Below are 6,000 nucleotides of genomic sequence, written 5' to 3' on the forward strand. Positions count from 1 at the left end.
GGTCATCTATATACCTCTTATACAAAATACAATTGTTGTGCCATCTCGAATTAAAAATATAGGATTCTTCAAAGACCCCCATGAATATATTGGCGTAAGTTGGTGCAACTTTCGAGCCCATCGCGGTCCCAAGCTGCTGATGGTATAAGATTCCATCGAAGGTGAAATAGTTATTAGTCAAAATATAATTCATGCCTTTTAGTAGGAAATTTTTTTGGTCTTTGCTCAGTCTATTATCTTTTAATAAAATCTTATTGAAACAGGCGAGACCCAAGTTATGTGGAATATTTGAATATAAAGAAGATACATCCATGGTTACAAATATATAATGCGATTTCCATTCAATTGGTTGTAAGAATTGAATTAATTGGGTAGAATCTTTGATGAAACTCTTTAAGAGAGGGACATGTGAAACCATTATTCTGTCGATAAAATGTGATAAATTGCTGGTCAAAGAGTCTATGCCTGAAATAATTGGTCTCCCAGGCGGGTTTACAAGATTTTTATGAATTTTTGGCAGGTGATAAAAGAAAGGGGTTCGTGGGTTCATAATATTAAGGAACTTCAATTCATTTTTATCAAATATATTATTGTTTTTGCCCTCCAGAATTAATTTATCATAGGTCACTTTAGCTCTAGCTAGGGTATCAAAAGGAATTTTTTTGTAATATTTTTCATCTGAAAGTATTTTGAGAGCTTCATCGCAATAATTTTTTCTGTTCTGAATTACTATCCCACCACCCTTATCTGCTGGGCGTATCACAATATCGGTGTTGGATTTTAGTGATTTCAGGGCTATTTTTTCATCCTTAGTTAAATTATGTTTGTAAGCTATCAAGGAGGAACTCCACTACAGCTTGGACGCTTGTTTTTTATCGATCTATTTAGAAGAGAAGATTTGTCCACGTGGACAGGTTGGTTTTTGATTCCCCTTTTGTGAATGACTTGAACTTTACCCAGGATTGGGATAATAATTTGAATAATTGTATGCATAAAATGATTTTGTTATTATATAAGAAAAGGTCTAATTTGGCAGAGCTAGCAGCAATTAAGGTAATGAATTTATCTAAGCAGCTTATTCCGTTTCAAAAACATCCAGAGTACAAAAAAATTAATTCTAATGTTATAACGCATGTCATGCAGGTGGAACATGAAACTATTTTAAAAAAATCTAAAAAACTACAAAGGGATAGAGAGGATTATAGAAAAAAGAATGATAAAATTGATAAAAGTTCCGGTGTCATTAATAATGGTATTATCATCACTGATACCAATAATAAAGCAGTCAAAACAGTTATTGGGATAGAATCAGAAAAAACGAATGCCATTGTTAAAATCATTCCCAGTCCAAACCCAGCATCTCCAGAAAAATTTTTGAATAAAATGCCCCTATCAAATATCAAAGGGCCGAAAACTGGAACTAATAATATTTTTTCTAAACCCCCAGTTATTAAGAGCACTAAAGTAACTGCACCATTAATTGAAGCCATGAAACATTTGGAAAGTATTAAAGAACAAATGAAGCATCTCAATGATGATAATATTAAGAAGAATTTAATAGATACTATAAATCCAAGTGTTGATCAGGACAAAATTATTACACCCACCCCAGTGGAAATCCTTTCACCTGCACTCATGGAATTTCCTGATTGTATACCGAACTCACTTCTTGACCTTTCTGTATATGAGGATAACTGTTCGATTATGTCCAAAGGTGATTTTGTTTCCGAGGATAACATCTCCAATACACCCAGTGGCAATATGATCTTAATCGATAATTCCAATACTGACAACACAGCCACCGATCCTTTTTTACCGCAAGAACTAAAAAAATCACAGAGAAAAAACTTTTTTTCACCGAGAACTGGAAAAAGAAAAAGCATTATAGAGGATGCAGAGGGGGCCGAAAAAAAGAAAGGGAAAACAAATATAAAATAAATAAAAATAACTGCTTCACCGCTGGAAATAATATTTTCAATTTATCTTCATATGTTCTTACCAGTGATGAAATCCAAGTCCTCTCCAAAGGATTGACTTTTTGCCCCACTTATAAAACCAATGATTTTGACCTTTTTTTGGATCTTCAGACATTCATTAGGAAGCTTACATTAAAAAGGCATTTTTTATTAAAAGAGATGAATAAAACTATATACAGTAATGAAAACAATTGTATACAGAAAACTAGTGATAATATTGGTACACCTGAATTTCATTTGGATGTACCAATTAAATCCAAATTCTATCCGGTTGAAGACAAAGGTCATCATTTAAATGTTTTCAGTGATATAGTACAAAAGAATTTTAAAGAGATTTTTACTACTAAAGAATCTTGTGGTTACAAACATAATTTAACTAAGGATGAAAAAATAGCCCTGAAATCACTAAAATCCAACACCGATATTGTGATACGCCCAGCAGATAAGGGTGGTGGGATAGTAATTCAGAACAGAAAAAATTATTGCGATGAAGCTCTCAAAATACTTTCAGATGAAAAATATTACAAAAAAATTCCTTTTGATACCCTTGCTAGAGCTAAAGTGACCTATGATAAATTAATTCTGGAGGGCAAAAACTAATATATTTGATAAAAATGAATTGAAGTTCCTTAATATTATGAACCCACGAACCCCTTTCTTTTATCACCTGCCAAAAATTCATAAAAATCTTGTAAACCCACCTGGTAGACCAATTATTTCAGGCATAGACTCTTTGACCAGCAATTTATCACATTTTATCGACAGAATAATGGTTTCACATGTCCCTCTCAAAGAGTTTCATCAAAGATTCTACCCAATTAATTCAATTCTTACAACCAATTGAATGGAAATCGCATTATATATTTGTAACCATGGATGTATCTTCTTTATATTCAAATATTCCACATAACTTGGGTCTCGCCTGTTTCAATAAGATTTTATTAAAAGATAATAGACTGAGCAAAGACCAAAAAAATTTCCTACTAAAAGGCATGAATTATATTTTGACTAATAACTATTTCACCTTCGATGGAATCTTATACCATCAGCAGCTTGGGACCGCGATGGGCTCGAAAGTTGCACCAACTTACGCCAATATATTCATGGGGGTCTTTGAAGAATCCTATATTTTTAATTCGAGATGGCACAACAATTGTATTTTGTATAAGAGGTATATAGATGACCTGTTTTGTATATGGGACAATTCTGGGAATAATATTGATGATTTTATCTCTGATCTTAACAACAATATTTGGGGTTTATCTTTTTCAACAACATATGACAAAAATTCCATCAACTTTCTAGACATAACTATCTATATTGAGGATAATAGAATTTTAACCAAAACATTCTTTAAAAATGTAGATACAAACAGCTATATACCCTTTAGCAGTGGTCATTTTGGAAAATGGCTAAGGAACATCCCTGAAAATCAATTTAGAAGAATTAGAAAAAATTGCACTGACACGAAGGTCTTTAAGGATCAAGCAGAAATATTAAAAAACAGGTTTATTGAGAAAAAATATCCTGACCATTTACTTAAGAATGCTTTTAACAAATGCATTAATCTATCTCAAGAGTGTCTAATCAATGGAACTAGAACAATCAAACCTGAAAGCAAAAAATTCACTACTAATTTTATTACTCAATTCTGTGCTGAACATATTAAAATTAGAAAGATTCTGAGCAGTAATTGGCATATTTTACTAAATGATCCCATTCTACAGAAATTTCTCCCTGTTAGCCCTGGTGTTACGTTCAGAAGAGCTCCTACCATTAAAAGTGTGCTAGCCCCAAGCCGTTTAAAAAATATTAATGCCAATAATAAAATTATTCCCACATACAAAACCACCCTCAAAGGCATTTATAAATGTGGCAAGAAGAATTGTTTATGTTGTACCTGTATTGCACATAGGGATAAATGTTTCAAATCTACCAGTACCCTTGAATGTTTTCCTATTAAGGAATTTCTAAATTGTACTACCGATTTCGTGGTCTATCTCATTGAATGTGAATGTGGGAAACAATACGTGGGTAGGACGGTTCAACCGTTACATCTTAGAATTAACTCCCACAGATACAATATTAAAAGAGGTTTCTTGCAACATGGTCTCTCTAGACACTGCACTGTAGAACATAATAGAAATCCAAATGGTTTAAAAATTAGTCCTATTGAGCATATACCAGATAATACCCCTGATAGAATAGGGTCATTGAATAGGAAGGAAGTCTTTTGGATTTATAGGCTAAATACCCTAAGACCAAACGGTCTTAACGAAATAACGGAAGTTTTTCTGTAAGACCATGTCAATGCCGCATTTTCCGTTTCTAACAATTATCGTTGTCCTTTATCCTTTCCAATAAGATTGGTTTCCACTAAATCATTAATTCTCATTGTGATTTTACTATTGCGATTTTCTGGCTTTTTTTATTAGTTTTGGTCTTTGCATGTTCTGTCTGATATGCCTCTGCCTCTCGTTTTTTTACCTGTTGCAGTGTCCGGTGTTCTTGAAAAAATTTCTATTTGTTGTGCTGATTCCCCCACACACTATAATAATATGTTTTTCTTGTCCCGCGATGTGAGCACGTTTAGTTCCATCATTCTCTTTCCCTTTTGGATGCGATCCTGCGTCCTCTTTGATGTTTCCTCTCTTTCGGGATATGGTCTCTTCCCTTGTGAGCCACCGATCCTTTCCAGTCATTCTCCTTCATCCATGGGGAGCGCTATTTCTGTTCTCACTCCTAAACCTTTATCATGTACATTTTCCAGTATTTTTTAAGTATATTTTTTAAGTATGTATTTTTATACATTTTTCGTGTATTCATCATGTACCTCATGTACATACATACACATTTTTATATGCACAATTTTTATATACTTTTTTATATACTTATATCGCTCCCAAGTATTAATGACATGTTCTCAATTATTATCATTTTATTATTTTATTATTTATTATATATATATTTTTTTATTCAAAATATTGCATTCAATATATTTTATCCAAAACTTTCATATATATATATATTTTCTCAAAGAGTATAATTAAAAAAGTCTTTGTTGAATTTTTATACAAGGAAGTCTTCATGCCTTTTTCTCTTTTTTCATTTTTTCTTCGCCTGCTCTCTTGGTGTGGTGGTTTGAGCTTTGGGTTCTTTCTCCATCTCTCCCCCCCCTTTTTCTTCGGTTCGATACGAGCTCTTTTTTCATTTTTTTCTTTTTTCTTTTTTTCTTTGAATTCATGATTTTTCTGTTCTTAACCCCTTCACTACCAAGGGTGGTTTGCACGTTAACTACCGGGCCAATTTTTACAATTCTGACCACTGTCCCTTTATGAGGTCATAACTCTGGAACGCTTCCATGGATCCCGGTGATTCTGACATTGTTTTCTCGTGACATATTGTACTTCATGTTAGTGGTAAAATTGCATTCAAATAACTTGCGTTTATTTGTGAAAAAAACGGAAATTTGGCGAAAATTTTGAAAATTTCGCAATTTTCCAACTTTGAATTTTTATGCCCTTAAATCACAGCGATACGGCACACAAAAAACTTAATACATAACATTTCCCAAATGTTTACTTTACATGAGCACAATTTTGGAAGTTATAAGGGTTAAAAATTGACCAGCGATTTCTCATTTTTGCAACACCATTTTATTTTTAGGGACTACTTCACATTTGAAGCCACTTTGAGGGGTCTATATGATAGAAAATACCCAAAAGTGACACCATTCTAAAAAATGCACCCCGTAAGGTGCTTAAAACCACATTCAAGAAGTTTATTAACCCTTTAGGTGCGTCACAGGAATTTTTTGAATATTAAAAAAAAAAATGAACATTTAACTTTTTTTCACAAAAAAAATACTTCAGGTTCAATTTTCTTTATTTTACCAAGGGTAACAGGAGAAATTGGACTGCAAAAGTTATTGTGCAATTTGTCCTGAGTACGCTGATACCTGATATGTGGGGGGGAACCACTGTTTCGGCGCATGGCAGACCTCAGTAGGGAAGGAGCGCCGTTT

Source organism: Dendrobates tinctorius, unplaced genomic scaffold (assembly GCF_039654945.1).
Source record: "Dendrobates tinctorius isolate UK_male_01 unplaced genomic scaffold, ASM3965494v1 ptg000014l, whole genome shotgun sequence".
NCBI lineage: Eukaryota > Metazoa > Chordata > Amphibia > Anura > Dendrobatidae > Dendrobates > Dendrobates tinctorius.